General features: G+C 38.9%; 2 long non-coding RNA genes and 1 pseudogene across 2 annotated transcripts in view; 1 reads left to right on the top strand and 2 right to left on the bottom strand.

Annotated features, from left to right (window-relative positions):
• Nucleotides 1–5315, top strand: part of LOC141571552 (uncharacterized) — a 19313-nt gene extending 13998 nt beyond the window's left edge. Inside the window, exon 3 of the long non-coding RNA XR_012496375.1 lies at nt 3752–5315. This is a non-coding gene — a long non-coding RNA (uncharacterized LOC141571552). The remainder of the gene's footprint in view (nt 1–3751) is intronic.
• Nucleotides 1–17037, bottom strand: part of LOC109438030 (uncharacterized) — a 20599-nt gene extending 3562 nt beyond the window's left edge. Inside the window, exons 1-3 of the long non-coding RNA XR_002136331.2 lie at nt 16095–17037; nt 15061–15234; nt 2064–2206 (exon numbers count right to left, since the gene is read on the bottom strand). This is a non-coding gene — a long non-coding RNA (uncharacterized LOC109438030). The remainder of the gene's footprint in view (nt 1–2063; nt 2207–15060; nt 15235–16094) is intronic.
• On the bottom strand, nt 9780–11264 carry LOC141571550 (large ribosomal subunit protein uL6 pseudogene; annotated as a pseudogene).

Genomic DNA, 17037 nt, shown 5'->3' with positions numbered 1-17037 from the left:
TATTCTATATAAAGGAGGTCATTTTTGCACCTTTGCAAGAAATCACATGTTCTATTTACAATGATTTCTGGAAACAAATTACCCCACAGAGACAGTTTTTGTCTCCCTAAATAGTCTCTAAACAAAGCAACCAAGTGTGGGCTGAGCAGAATCTCTCATTCATCTTCAATGAGTCATGATGAACGATACTACACATTTAAAGACAACTCAACTAGTAACAGCCTTTGTAAGTCCAATCTCCACTCCCACTAGAAGAGACAACCTAAACTCACCATCCGTCCATCCGTCCGTCCATCCATCCATCCATCCATCCATCCATCCATCCATCCAACCAAATAACACGCTAAAAAATTTGAGCCCAGAAGAAGAAAAGGGTGAGGGGAAAGGCAGATATGTGAAACCTCCCTTTTTCTTTTAACTAGATAAAGTGCAGAAAATTTCTGATCACTTATTAATTCTTTGTAGAGAACTAGATGTAAGTTTCTCCCCTCCTATTTCAGCCAAGTCCTAATCAAAAGGGTCCCTTATGATCTGGTTCCTGCCCGGCCCACCTCTCTGATCTAATTTCCCATAGATCCACTGTTTCACATTCCACTCCAAAGCTACACTGGCCTTTTCGCTATTCCTTCTGGGCCTCCAATACACCCAGCCCTTTTCCAGTACAGGGCCTCTGCACATGCTGTTCCATCTGCCTAAAACACTCTTTCCCCAAATAGTCACCAGACTTGCTCTCTTATCTCATTCAGGCCTCAGTTCCAATGTCACCTCCTTAGAGAAGCCTTTCCTAACTCCCATATCTAAAATGGCACTACCTCGCACTTCCAGTCTCTCTCTACCCCCTTACTCTGCTTTTCCCACATAGCATTTATCATTACTAGGCATTATGTAATACATTTACTTATTGTCTCTCTTCCATAAGAATGTAAGCTCCACAGATGTCACTATGTTCACTGCCCTATTCTGGGGTCTGGAAGAGTAGCTAGCACATATCATTCAAAAATATTTACTGAGTATCTGCTGTGTGCCAGGCACTGTCTTAGATGCCAAGTATATAGTTGTGAACAAAATAGAAAAATCTCTGCCCAATGGAGCTGATATTCTACTGACATGTTTGATAAATATTAATATTTGTTGAATGAATCTCGGATTATAATAAAAATCCACTAAAATAAACATTGTGCCCCAATAAACTCATTATAATGGATATTAACAAAACCCTAGTTATATTAGTTTCCTGTGACTGTACAACAAATTACCACAAACTGGATGGCTTAAAACAGTAAAAATTGATTCTTTCACAGTTCTGGAGGCCAGAACCACAAAATCAGTATCACTGGGCCCAAATCCAGTGGACCAGCAGGGCCTTCTCCCTTCGGAGGCTCTAGGGGAGAATCCATTCCTTGTCTCTTCCAGCTACTGGCGGCTGCTAGCATTCCTTGTTTGTGGTGACATGACTTCAGTCCCTGACTCTGTCTTCACATCACCTTCTACTTCTACGTCTGTATCAAATCTCTGTCTGCCACGCTCTTATAAAGATGTATGTGATGGCACTGTAGGGCCCAGTGGATAATCCAGGATAATCTCTACATTTTAAAAGAAATCTGGAAAAAAAAATCACATCTGCAAAGACGCTTTTTCCAAATAAGGAAACATTTACAGGTTCCAGGGATTGGACCATATCTTTGGGGACCATCATTCAGCTACTAATGGTCTTGTAGCTGGAGGGAAATTCTGCCAGGATGATATCAGCAGTTATCTTTTTTTTGTTTCTTCTGATTTTATCCTTTCCCTTCCTTGGAAACATGCTTATTTCTGGAAAACTAAGAAAGATTGATGACTCTTTATTATCATATATAACAACAGAATTAAAATTTGCAAAGAACCAGTGTAATAATATTTGTGACTCATTCATAAAAGTATTTCATAGTCTTCCATCAAGAAACTCCCACAAAATTAAGTTAATGATCAGTGGAGGTGGCAAAGCAATATGTAAGAACAGATCGTTTTGTATCTTGTACCATGAGCTCCCATCATGACTTGCAGACAGAATATAAAATCCTTACCATTCATCACTTAGAATCATTATCTCCAAATCACCACACTAGGCTGTGATCTCCAGGTCCTTGCCAAATGCCAATGAGCAGAGTAGTGTGGAGCTTCACAGGTAGAGCTGGAGCTCTACAGCCTTTGGTATGTTTCAGAGCCCCTACAATAAAAGGAGGAACAGACATTGTTAACAGTAAGGTCATTTTAACACTATTACACCTTTCTGAAATTTGGCTTAGGGGCCCAGAATTTAAACTTGCCCTGCTTTTTGCCCTCTTAAAAAGAAAAAAGTATTCTATGATTTTATTCAAATTAGTTATTTTCATAGCTTCTGTAGTACAAAAGAATATTCTTATTTATTTAGTGGGATTTATTTAAATATGGTAAAATTTAATCAAGTGTGTAAAATCACACTTATTTTTATAATAGTATGCTATTCTTGTAAAAAAATTTCATTTTTCAGTAATATATTCTATTGAGAAAGTCAGGTCTAAGAAAAGAATGATGTGAATGATTCTCATCAATCTTACTTCATTTATAATAGATTCAGAGGAACATTTTAATTTTATTTCTTGCATTAGTATTTTTAAAAATAAGACAGTGAGAGTAAATAGTGAATTTCTCTTTTATCAGAAAACCTAGTTTTAAAGAAAGAGAGACTTTGATTCTGATTTAGTCCATAAAATAGACAGCAAATTTTTTCTTGCAAATTAAAAATGCTTCGAATATGCTATTTAATTTATTAATGCCACATATTGAACACCTATTATATGCCAGGTACAGTACTAGGCACTGCGGGGATACAAAAGTAAACAAGACCCGGTTCCTGCCTTCAGGAAGCCTGCCATGTAAAGGGTATGGTGACAAGGACATGGCTTCTCACAGATAGTGTGATGGCGCTCTGCTGGGGATGGCAGAGGGCATGAAGTTGGAGCAGAGCCCCACCAGCCTTTGGGACACAGGCACCCCTTGTGAAAGGAAGCTGAGGCCTGAAGAACCGGTAAAAGTCAAGTCAGTTGCTTAGAGACTGAAGAGTGTGTGTGTGTGTGTGTGTGTGTGTGTGTGTGTGTGTGTGTGTGTGTAGTCCCAGAAGTGAGAGAAAGGATTATGCTTTAGACATGAAGGTGGTTTAACATGGCAAGAACTGAGAGTGACAAGGGAAGATTTAAAAGAACAGGCATGGCCAGCCCCCGAGTGGCTCCCAAGCTTCTTAAAGACTCTGGGGCAATAAGGAACACCTCCTTTGAGGAGGTGGTATGATTTCCACAGCTGAGGAGAAGAGGTAACATGTCTTACTACTTGAAAAGAAACTGTTCAACTGCACTTCTTCTCTTCTCCAGCAGATGGCAATGAGTAAAGGATGAAACTCCAAACCTATTCCCAGAAGGGCACTGATTTTTAAAATTCTTAATAAAAAGCCAATTTTTAAAATATTTAAATTTTGTTTAAATTGACATAAAATGGAAGGCCTACAAAAGATCCTAAGAATTGCAAGCAATTATGTCAGAAGCAGGCATCTTAAAAGTTTAATTAACACAGAACCCTAAATGTTATGGCTTTTTAATATGAAAAAGATGATGCTACTGACTGGTGCCAGTGGTGAAACAGACAGGACAGTCTGCAGACGACCCCAGATTATTACTCTGGGGTTGCCTGGACAATGAACCAGCTATGACCAACACCCTCCCTATTTCTTCCAAATTAGGCTTCCCATGGCACTGGTGGCTTTCTCCCAGTAGGAGGGGCTGCAACTTCGCATGGACAACCAAAGAGTCCAGATACAGGCAGCTGGATCTCTCAGATAACTCCTAACAGTTGACATCTAAACCCAGATATCCTGATACCAAGCAGTCTACATGGACACGACTGACAAGGATATTCACTTCAGTCTTGAAGAAGAGAGAGCAAAAGGGGAAAGGATGTCCCTTCACCGGAATGTTCATTTATGACATGTCCCACAGAGCACGCTGGCCCTAGTGTATCCCGTGCCTTCTCTTGCAGACTCCTGGCTTATAAGGCCTGTTCTTTCATCCGTGACATTGTGAGTTTGCCCGAGCTCTCCTGCACGACAACATATGCTTTAAGCTGCTTTCCATATGAGCACTCCTTGTGCTTTGCCTGATCTCACCATTGTAATCTCTCTAGGGGATCAACAATATATAGAGGGAGACAGCAATCTTTCTAATTAGAAAAAGGCAAGTAAAACCATGGTGTTTTCTAGTGGAATGTCTTTAAAGTGCTTAAAAATCACTGTTAGGACTGGGTATGAGATTTAAGAAATCTATAATTTTCATTTCTCTGTTCTTATCTCTGGCACTATCGGTTAAATTGACTTGTAAAATTTACACTCACATTTTCTGCCCCACATTGTCTACAGAAATATTCAGATTGCTGAGCACCCCTTTTCCTGTAGATTTGATGGAGATACTGAGGCTGTGATCAACTGGGGGAGAGGAAGTCCTCCACTGTGACATTTGCTTTTAGTCTTTCATGCTTCAAAATCAAAGTTTAAAAATCTTTACCAATCATACAACAGTAAGAAAGTGTCATGATTTCACAGCTCCTTGTGATATGTTTGTTATAAGCAAAATCTTGTCTTTGGCCTACCTAGTAACTGAAAAATGGAGAGAGAATAGCTCTCTAAGTTTAAATTACAAAAATTCCTAGTGCACCAACATGCAGAAATGATTATTCTCTCAAATGTGATAAAGATACTGTGGCTGTGAGAGCTTGACAGCGCAACTCATTCTTTTGTCACACCTTGTGACTAAATTCCTTAAGTCTAAGTTGCTGCTCATTATCTTAATGTGTAAAATTACACAAAATCTTTGCAAATTTTTTTTTCACCTTCTAAAACCCATCATACTGTAAGTTGAATTGATTGCTTTTTAGAACAATAAATTAGATTATCAGATAGAGCAATTATGAAAAACCCCAACATAGTTCAAAGTTGAATAAAAATAGTCTACTTTAAATAAAAAAAGATCATGCCATCTAATAAACTAAAACAATTAACCCTATTACTTTTAGTAATAATTTTAAGAACAGTTATCTATTTGCATACATCAAAGGCAATGGTTTGCTTTAATTTACTGACTTATTATTTGACCTACAAATGGAATCATACTTTTTTATAACTTGCTTTTTCACTTAACAATATACTTAGACATCTTTCCATCTCATTCTTTTAAAAGACTGTATAGTATCCCAATACATGAATATCATTATGCTAACCAATTCCATATTTGTAAGTATTTGCATTGTTTTCAATCGTCTACTCTTATGAACAATGATGCAATAAATATCCTATACATATATCTTGGTGTCCTTGAATAATTATTTATATAAGATTAATTGCTAGAGGTAAAATTGCTGAGTCAAACAGCACAAATATTTATATTTTAACAGATATTGGCAAATAATCCCCTCAAAAGGCTGTATACTCTTGCATAAACACTATCAGGGAAAGGCAATGATTTTTCAGCCTTTTGTTACATGGGAACTCTTTCTTTGAAAGAAACCTTTTGCAGAATCCAGAATGTAAAGCAGAAAAGGAGCTTCGTTTTGGTGGAAGCTGACACAGAGGTGGGAGGCCTGCAGCTCCAGCCACGGGCCCTGACCATAGCTTCTGTGGCACTTCCATGTGGCCTCCTGGAGCACAACACAATATAGGCAGTTTCTCTCTTTTTAACATAATGTGTCCTCAGATATGTTTGACTGGCTGAAAGTGAAACTAACATAAGACCTGAAACTTATTATAAAATCCCTAATTATACCTCAATTTCAGACACAATTTTCAGTAATTTAGTCCGAGCACTTTACATGGGTTCTTTCTCTGGTTTCCTTTCCTTTACAATGAGCATCTGATTATGGCTTAAGTTCTGTTCCTTTTAAATGGTCAAATGACTTCTATAGTTGTCTTAATTGTACTAAGGGTACAAAACCTAAACTTGCTATCATTGAAATCAGCACTTTCATTTTTGTTTCCCTTCATTTTAATGAGAAGGGCTAAATGTAATAAAATATTCAAATAATTACATAAACAAACTCATCAATAAAGGTACTGACTAACAAAACTGAACTGAAACTCTTGGCAGTATCACCATATAATATTTCCAAATATCAATTCATTAACTGATATATAAAAACCTGAACTGAAGGAAAGTGGGTTGGGATGTGACTGTAAATACATAGAAGGGCAGGTGGTAAAAATTTGAAGAACCACCTATGCATCATTGCAATCAGTGACTCTCTTCAGTGGTTTAAAGCCTATTTTCAATTTTTCCTTAATAGTTTTATCAGACTTTAACAAGCCTGTTGTTCTCAGGAAAACAATGAAAGAAGAAAGCAATAGGTAAAGAATACATAAATGCCCGCTTAAGCTAGAGAGTCATTTGTACTGGTAATCTTGGAAAAATAGGTACTTCTCTCAGAGCTCTCACTCCAGATAGATGTAAGCTTCTGGGAGATTCCTCTCAATAGAGGCCTCTGCTCCCCCTGATTTTCCAGGAGAATGCTAGTCTCTTTTTTCTCTAAACCTTTTCACTTTCACTCTGATTTGTGTCAGGTTAAAGAAAAATCATCCAAGATTTATTTTAAGGTTGTTTCACATAGGCATAATTAAGCTTATTATTTTTAGCCGACCAGGTATAGTCCCCCTTTTCATAATTATATAATGCTTCTTAAAAGCATCCAGAAATCCTGGCTCTTAAGAGACAAGGATAGAACACATTCAACTATTTAAAAGCAGCAGATCTTTAGCCTCAATCAGATGCTTATTGTGAAGGAAGAAAATACTCAGTAGAAAACACAGAATAGTAGAAAGATTTTATCCATTGATTGAACAAATACACGAGCCCCTATCAAGCAATGTGCTAGTTGCTAAGGGAGTACAAAAGGCATAAATCATGGTCACTATCCTGAGTTTATGATCTCACTAGGGCAACTAGGCACACACACCAGAAAATTACGTGACAATATTACCTTACTAACTTGTTTAGAACAAAAGGTGAAATGTGTGGTACAGATAATAGTTGCCATAGAAGACCTACCCTTTCATATTCTCAGTTCATTAAACCCCTTTTAGTTTTGTGTGCCTAGACTTCATGCCCAGCCACTTTAATTAATTCAACATCTCAGCATCCTTTGACCACTTGATCTTTCCTATCCGCCTTATCAATCCCCAGTCCCGGGTAAACTCTGCGGTCTGCTTTCTCAGCTTACTTTTCCAGGGTGCTAAGCATAGTTGAAGAGAATTATGTTCTTTGCTTTACGTGATTCTCTATGTGATATCTCACAGCTCTTCTAATTTTTCCTACTCTTTGGAGCTCCTGATCCCAGAAAGCAAGTGACCTGACCTCCTTTGCAGCAGGAATCAAGGGCATCAGGCTTGAGTTCACCTTCTATCCTTCCAATCAGAAATTTTTCCTGATCATCATTCTTTCTCTTCAAAAATAACTTCTCTCCCCTTTCCTGATGATCTTCTCCCCTACAAACTTCCAATTTGACCTAACCATGATTTCCCCTCTCCTGTGGGATCTGCACTGTCTCAGTATCCGTTGGCTCCTTCTCAATTCCAAAACATGCTTATGATTGTCCAATTCCCACACTACACATCCTGCACTGCATAACAAATTACCTCAGAATTGAACAGATTAAAACAACACACACTTACCTCACAGTTTCTGTAGGTCAGAAATATAACATCAGTTTATTTGGTGGTCCCTCTGGCTCTAGGTTTCTCATGAGGTTGCACTCAAGATGTCGCAAGTCCTTGACTTGCAACTACAGAATCCACTTCCAAGGTTGTTTCCTCACAACGGGGCAGCAGGCTCCACCCCCCCACCCCCGCCCCCAGAGCAAGGGATCTGGAAGCCCAATGTCTTTTCTGAAAACAAAGAAGGAAGTCTCAATGTCTTCTATGAACTAGTCTCAGAAGTGGAGTACCATCACTTCTGCCTAATTTTTTTTTTCGCTAGAAGTGAGTCACTAAATCTAGCCTACACTCAAAGGAGCAGAATTAGTTTCCACCTCTTAAAGAATTTCAAAAATCTGTAGCTCTATTTTAAACTCACCACATCTCTCAAATATACTAGTTTTCAAGCCTCCTAGTTCTTCAAACTACGTTGTGGCTTTCTTACTCCTTTCAGTGATCCTCTTCTCTAAATAGTGATCTATTCACTTCCCTTACTTACTCATCACCCATATTCAACTGTCAACTGTCCAGATGATTACTGCCTAACTGATCACTACTGCTGTTGAGCATAACATCTAAATTAGCATGGCATTCAAGGCGCTACAAAACCTAACCACTGCTGACCTTATCGTTTTATCTCCCCCTTTTCCTTACACCTCAGCCAGGCAGACTTCTCTCATCATTTCCCAAACACACCTTCTGCTTCCCACCCCTGTGCCTTTCCTCAGATGATTTCCCTTACCAGGAAGACCTTCTCCTCACTTTCTCATTGTTCAAGACCCAGTTCAATTGCCATTTCATCCAACAAGATCTCTTTGATCTTCCTGACCAGAAACATCCCTTGCCTACTCTACACTCCCAGAGCACGTTGTCAAATTTACTGTAGTCATTTCATTTTACATTATTGTATTGGTAACACATCTGTGTATTCTTTTCATCACTCCAACAATACCTTGCTCATATTAAGTCCTTAATCTTTTTTGAATGAATAAATTTACCTAAATCATTAAGATTTAATTTTACACTCATCAAAAGGTAAATTAAAGCCCCTATAATCTGTAACTCTATTAAGGGTAATATATTAAACTAAGGGAAATTGCAGAATGGCATCTACTAAAGAAGAATACAGTCTTCTTTTCCATTATTTGAACAATTTTAATGGAGTGACAAATTAAATCATGATTATTCTTCAAAAAGGTCTGCTTCTCAGATATGTTTCCATATAGTATTTTTACAATCCCCGGTCAACATGAAATTTCCATGGAAACAGATCACACATACTGGAGAAGAAAGGTACTGAATTGTGTTTGAACTGCATTTTCTCATCTCCATGGAGCTGTTAGTGCTAAATATTTGAGTGCACAGGAAAAATATAACATCACCTAAATAAAGACATAGTATTTAATGATTTTAAAAAATGGTATCTATTAGTTTTAAAGATTTTTATTAAGATGTGGAAATAATATAAAAATAAGTTTGACTATTTCTTGAATCATACATTAATATCAGCAAAAGGAAAAAAATTAAATGCTCAACATGGGAAGAGTGGCGTTGCTGTTTCTGGTCTATCGATAAAATAATTTCTTCTGAGTATCATTCAGATTCTAGTCTAAATTTGTTTTCTAGCAATGAGCTATCTAACAATTTTGATTCCAAATATGACTAATCAAATAGGGACAGTTTGTTTAAAATAAATGTACAGAAACTAAAATATGAAAATATTTTCACTCACTAACTAGTACTGTAAACCTGTATGATTTGAGAAATGTATTCTTTTCTTAAGCACTGTGAAAACCTACTTGGGAACTTAAAATCACTGGAAATAATGTATCTTGAAGATTTTCTTTTTCTAATCTGTCTTTGGAATATATATCTACCTTCATACATCAAAATTCTTAGAAATCTATACAAATAACTCAACATTCAGAGGTATCAGATATACCTCAGGATTTTCTTAAAATTCTAATTCAACATCAACTGTTGATTTTGATTTTTACATTTCAACAAAAGTAACAGAACAAACATGACACAGAAAAAAGGAAAATAATTACAAAAGCTGAACATCCTATTCACTGAAAATGTTCACATCTGCTATACAATTAAATCACATATCACTTGTTCCACTAACATAGCAACTGTTGGGTTTTAATGTTAATGAAAGAATGCATTGGTAGGAGGCAATTTAAATTATCAGTAACACACTTAGCTTGTTCTTTATATACCAACTCTACACCAAAATTTATCCTGCAAAAAAGGATCGTAGCTTTTATTCTGCTGGGCAAAAAACTAAGAAAGCAAAAAGGTAAATGTCAGAAAAGCAGCAGAAATCTGCCAATGAGGAGTATCCCTTCCATTTGGCTGGTTTTAAATATTCTCCGGTAATTATGCTCCAGTGGAAATTTGAAGGAAGCCTCTACTTATTTTGGCAGAATACGGTTGAGTGATAATCACCCCCTCAGATAGGTTTGCTACATGTTCAGTGACTTTCTTCAGTTGGTGTAGTTGCCTTCTAGAGCTATGATTCTGTTTCCTCACAGGCCTTTGTAAGACTGCCTGTAACTTCAATTAAATTACTGTAACCATGATTAAAGGAGTAGGACCTCCAGTTACATGCTTTGTCTCACTTATAGAAACCAAATTTCCTTTTCTGGAGCAGCTTTGGCTTTCCCCCCCCCCCAAAAAAAAAATCAATACACCGCTTTTACTGCATCTTTAAACTATCACAAAGAAGTCTGAGGAATCATCCATTTTTGTAGCTTACGTAAATCTTCTTCATCAGCCTTCTGAACTGTTCCTTTTTCAGAAACATAGATACCATCCCAATTTTTCTGTTTTTAACTGTTGTGGCTTGTATAATAGAATCAAAGCAGGTAAATTTGATACAAGTTCAATGTCATTTCCTTCAAGAATTAACTCACCTTTCTGGGCTTGAGATACTGAACAAGACGCACCTGACTTCATCCAAACCCCGCGGATGTATTTTCACCCAAGAAATTTCGGATTTCAACAAGAGAACCATTCTCCTGAATAATGACATTGATGGGGAAGTGAGCACACACCGACCTCATCTTGTAACGGAAGCCCAATGTGACACCCTTGATCATGTTCTGTACGGGACGACAGAGAGTGCGAACAGGAGCCAGTTCCTTTCTATTTCCCCACCATTGGTCAACCCGGAGCCTCTTCTTTTCTTTCCAAGGAGACTGAGTTCTACATGGATGTGATTGCAATCCCTCCGCAGGGTGCCTCTGGGGCCCTTCCCAATAACGGTGCGTCTCTTCAGAGTGATGTCCACGTTTTCTGGGACGTCCACCGTCTGATTGCTGAGAATGGTCTTCATCCTCGCAGTAAGTACAGCAAAGAGAGAGGGCAGCTGTGGCTTTGAAATAAACATGAGGGCTGGCCCGGTGGTTCAGGTGGATGGAGTGCCATGCTACTAACGCCGCCGAGGTCACCGCTTCGATTCCCACATGGGCCAGTGAGCTGTGCCCTCTATAGCTAAGATTGTGAACATCAGCTCTGAACAACAGCTCTCCCTGGAGCTGGGCTGCATGCTGTGTGCTGCCGTGGGCTACCCTGGGCTACCACCATGTGCAGTCATGAGCAGCGGTGGCCAGTGTGAGTAGGCAGCAGCCAGTGTGAGCAGCCCACCGACAACTGCCTGCGTCAGCTGGGGGGGAGCGCAAGGCTCATAATACCAGCATGGGCCAGGGAGCTGTGTCCTACACAACTAGACTGAGAAACAACGGCTTTAACCTGGGGGCAGGGGGTGGGGAGAAAGGCGGAAGAAGGGGGAAAATAAATAAATGGCAGCTCAGAGGCTCAGAAGTGATTACACTTTGACTCTTCCACAGGGGGTGTGTTTAGTGGACCGAGGGCCATATGCCCCAAAGAAAGGTAAGCCTAAGCCTAAGATCCAAGATGTGATGACAGAGTCCTCTAGTTGGGTTCAGAGAATGTGGAGGGGGTCTAGTACTGATAGAAAATTGGTAAGAGAGTGAGGAAGGGGTGTTTATTTCCCTTGCTCCCTCCCTGCCACATAGCCATGGATTGGCTGTTTCCCTCTGCTAAAATTACTGCTCCTGTCAGGTGGCCCTCATATTTTTCCCTCAAGGGTTCAGCCACCATTCCTTGCCCTTTCTAGAGTAAGGGTGGAACTAGCTCTCCACTGTTAGCAGCCATGAGGGTACTACAACATTCCTCCTTATTTTTTCTAAACTTTGCCTTTATAAATAACCCCTTTATTAAACTATTCTTAATTACCCAGTTTAATGGTGCCATCTGTTTCCTGGATCCTGACTGATACAGACAGTATTGATTTTCAACAAGAAACCTCAGAAACATATTTTTACACTGCAATTTGACTACAAATAACATTCATATTATGGAGGCATTTCCTTGTTCACAGCCTATTTTATGACTAAAACCTCCCCAAGCCCCTGAGCCGATTCTTTAAGAAAGCTGCTTTCTCTCTCTGTACAAGTCAGAGGGATTGAGAACAGTTCTTCCTTCCATTCTGGCAATGAACTGAGACCTTGGGCATATTTATGAACAATGAGTCTGTCTGTAGCTTTCCCTCAAGTTGTGGCTAGTCTGTCTGAGTAAACTTGAATCCTAGTTATTGGTGTTCATATTCAGCTCCTCGCTGGGACTGGAGCCTGACCTTGAACCCTAGCCTTGTAAATCTTGCCAGTACTTTCTCTACAGATTTGCTTTTTTTCCATTGTCTTTCAGTCACTGGCTGCTTCCTATGTCACCAAAATGGACCTTCTAGTCACTGTCTTTGCCCTGTTCTTGAACCTAAAAACTGTCTCCAAATCCCTTCTGTTACACTACCCCTAGTCCCTCAGATTGGAATTATATTCACCAATTCTCCTGGAATTTTTTTAGACCGTTAGTCCCTCCTTGGAGGCTATGTCTGTTGGATGAATTTATCCCCCAGTTCCCATGCCTCCTACATGGATTACTGCCAGTGGGGTTCTGGAATACTTCATGGCCAAGGTCATATCACTCATTATCAATGCAAACTGAAGGGTAATGAACAATAGTGTTCAAAATAGACAGAAAGCAAAAATCAGTAAGTGTGCTTTCAGCAAAATACTAAGGACAATGCATTCTAAGCAACCAATACAAGTATTGCTTAGTTTATTAAATAATTGTCATTTTGATTTATAAGTCATCAGCCCTTGTAAGTCATTTCTCTAAGGTTCAATCACTGTAGATGAACTTCAAAATAAGAATTTAAAAGCCTCAAGATCAAGATTCTAAAATTGTTAATAATTTTAGGTCCTAAAATCAAGAACCTAACAATTCTAGGACTACAGTATATAGACTGACAAGAAACAGTATTTAATGTCCAAAAGGAAGAGAAAGGTTAAAATTATGGTTTTAATAACAGCTACTTTGTTAGGCACCTACCATACACCAGTTATTTTACTTGTATCACTTTATTTAACTCTAACAACCCTGATTATTTGGTATTTTATTGATGACTAAGGCTGTGTAAGGTTAATGGCCTCTAGCCACACTGCCAGTTTTTTGGGAACTAGAGTTTAAATTGTTTAAAAAGTTCACATTCTGTTGTCTATATTATATCAATATGATAGAATATTGGGCAACCCCTAAAATAATAAATATGATGACTCTATCAATATAAAAAATATGAAAAATGTAAATGCAATATAAATAAAAACATAAATATTCAATGACCCTAAAACTATTTACATAGGGGATCTCCAGAGAAATTAAAATAGTTTAATTTCTTAATTAACTTTATTGCAATGAGATGTTTTGATACATTTATACTTAAGTATTTCAGGTTTTGGAGCTATTATACCAGGTATAATATAGTATATAATACCGGGTTTTGTATTAATTTTTGCTTCAAAAGACGCATTAGGGCTGATTGTCCGGCTAGGTTCTTATTTTCGGGGAAACAGGGTAGTCATGTGGTTTTTCTTCTTTAGGTGGTTAAGCTGGTAGATGACATAAATTTTCTAATATTGAACCAGGCTTGCTTAAACCCCACTTGGTCATGATGTGTTCTTCTTTTTTAATGTTACTGGATTTAATTTTCAAATACTTGTTATTCAGAATGTGCACCTTTTGGGCATACCTAAGTTTATGCTAATGAGGTGATTTATGGGAGGGTCCCTAGAAAGTGTCAGGATGGGGATGGTCACCAGAAAGACCAAGTAATTAGACAGTTGGAACTTTCAGCCCCACCCACAGAACTCCATCAAAGGGAGAGGGGGACTAGAGATTAAACTCTATAAAAACTCTTGAACAAGGAGAGTTGGTGAATTTCTGGGTTGGTGAACGTGTGGAGCTACTGGGAGGGTGGTGCACAAAGAGAGAGGGCATGAAAGCTCTGTGCCCCTGCCCCCTACCTTGCCATGTGAATCTCTTCCATGTGGGTGTTACTGAGTTGTATCCTTTTATAATAAATCAATAAACATAAGTAAATATTTCCCTGAGTTGTCAGCCATTCTAGCAAATTATTGGAGCTGAGAAGGGAGTCTTGGGAACCCCAATTTATAGCTGGTCAGTCAGAGGTACAGGTGACAACCTGGACTTGCAATTGGCATTTAAAGTGGGAGTAGTCTTGAGGGCTGAGACAGAATTCTCCAGAGAAACAGAATCAATAGAAAACATAATAGATAGATAGGTAGGTAGATAGGTAGAAAGATTTGGCTGACACGGTTATAGAGGCTAAGAAGTCCCACACTATGCTGTCTACAAGCTGGAGAAACAGGAAAGTCAGTGGTATAATTCAGTTTGATTCAGAAGGCCTGAGAACCAGGGGAGCTGATGGTGTCACTCCTGGAATCCAAAGGTCGAAGAACCAGGAGCACCAATGTCTAAGAGTAGAAGGACATCCCAGCTCCAAAAGAGAAAATTTGCCCTTCCTTCACCTTTTGGGGAATGCAAGGGATTGGATGATGCCCGCTACTTTAGTGAGGGCAGATCTCTTCTCAATCTACTGAATCAAATGCTAGTCTCTTCCAGAAACACCCTCACAGACATATCCAGAAATGTTTTACCTATTCTCTGGGCATCCATTAAGCCCAGTCAAGTTGATACATAAAATGAACCATCACAGTCCTTAACCTCAAGTATCTGATGCTATCTCCACGTCGATAGTGTCAGAATTGAGTTAAATTTGTAGGATACCAGTCAGTGTCTGCTGAGAATTGGAGAATTGGTTGGTGTGGGATAAACCCTCACACATCTGGTGTCAGAGTATTGAGAGTAGAAAAGAAAAATCAAATTTTCCTTTACAGACCCTTTCTGGAGTTCTGAAATATGAATTACTTTACCTCTAATTGGCATTCCCCTCTGAAGTCAGCATTCTTAGCTCCAGTAGTTTCTTCATCCCCTTTCCTTCTTCCAGTAAGAACATGCCAACATTTCTCATTCTCTCGTTTCTTTCTCACGCTTAGTACTTGTGGGTTTTTCACATTTTTGCATTTCAGTAGAGTTTCATAGGAAAACTATAAGATAAACACGTTTACTCTCTCTTATTACATCAAAAGTTACTTTGTAGAATATTTATTCTCAAAATTATGAATTCTTTTAAAATCAATAACATAGTTATAAAATACTTAAGTATATGAACAAAATATTCATAATATATTAATTTCAATCTGTTTTTTTATGATTAGAAAAGTATACTTGCTCATTATATTAATCCAAATGATACAGAAATATCTAACAAAGGGGAAGTCTCTCATAGTCCTAAGGCTTAGATGGTCTCTATCGAATACACTGTTTAGTGATTCCATATTTATAAGATATATGATAGGAAAAAACAGAAAAATAACATTAAAATTTTAACAGCAGTTAACTCTGTATAGTGGGATTAATATATTCCTCCCTTCTTTTTATCTGTATTTTTCTAATGTGCCTAAATAAACATCACTTATATTTTGCACATTTTTCATTTTAAAAAAACTTGTAATGTTAAACTTTAAGTGACTCTTCTTTAAAATGTGTATATTCAAATTCTCCTTTTTGCATTTTTTAAAATAAAAAATTTTCATGTCATTTAAAATAATATTCCAAGAATAAAATAGAAGGCTCTCAGATATCCACAAATTAAGAGAATTTTAATTAGTAATAGCAATGGGTCAATATAATCTACCATAAAGTTTCCATCACTTAATTATGTAATTTGTGTTTAAGATATACGTAAGTCTGAAGTTTCATAGATGAGCATACTCTTAAATTTTCCTTTGAACATCATTCATCATGTGATTCTCCAAAATGTTAGACTTTTCCAGCAAAGCTACAAATTAATCATAAAGTTAGATAACTAGCCAAACAACAGAATTAATTTTACAACACTGCTTACCTATTGTTTTTAATACCCTAAAGTAACAAATCAGGGACCCATATGCTAGGTACTTCACAAAGATTGCCTTAAAAAAACCTCACGTATACATTTCCATCCAAATGTCCAATGGATATCTCAAACCCAATGTCCACTTATCTTGAATGTCATTCAAAAATTGGTTGTCAACCACCACTCCAAACACAAGCTTAAGCAAACTTAGGTCCATCCATTCCCAATAACCAGGACGGTGACCCTCGCGAGTAACAAGAGGGTGTGCGCCTGTTCATCTCTTCACCTCCTAAAAGATTATTGTATCAGTTTCGATGTCCATTGAGGTCCACAGCTAGGGTTGTTAAGGGTAGTCGGTCCCTCCTTTCCCGCTTTCCAGCACAGGCGTCCCCAGCCCCCAGCGGCTGACCCAATCTTTCTGCTTGGGCCTCGCCTCTCCCTCCTCCTCCTGTGTAGTCCCACGCCCGCCGTAGGCCCGGCCTTGGAGGAAAGCCTTGCTTGAGTCCCGCGCCCTGCTAGTTTCGAGTGCGAGGACTTTTAACCCGCTGCTTTCTTCACGAAGGACAGGCATTAACCACGGCCCTCGCAGTGCCCAGTCCCGCAACTGGAGCATCCACTAGCGCGTGGGGGTGACCGGCCGCGACGCAGGGACGCCTCTGCGCATGGGCGCGGCTCCGCCCCGCCTGACCATCGAGCGCCGGGCCTGAGAAGCCTCAGGCCAACCAGAGCGTGCCTGTCCTGTATGACCCCAGCTCCGCCGCACTGGAGTCCTTGTTTCAGGGTGGCATTTGGACCCTGAACACAATAGCCAGCTCGCTTATGTTCCCTCTTCGCGTTCCCACAAGTTGTCACCCATAGAAACGGCCTTCCCGGAGCGGGTGGGGGACTCGAAGCTCCGCCTGAGTGAGGGGAAGGGTGGCGGAGGAGCGAAGAGCTCATTTTCAAAGAAAAA

This window comes from Rhinolophus sinicus, linkage group LG05 (genome assembly GCF_036562045.2).
Source record: "Rhinolophus sinicus isolate RSC01 linkage group LG05, ASM3656204v1, whole genome shotgun sequence".
NCBI classification, from domain to species: Eukaryota; Metazoa; Chordata; class Mammalia; order Chiroptera; family Rhinolophidae; genus Rhinolophus; species Rhinolophus sinicus.
Note: the sequence above shows the minus strand (reverse complement) of the source record. Positions and strands in the feature narration are given on the sequence as shown.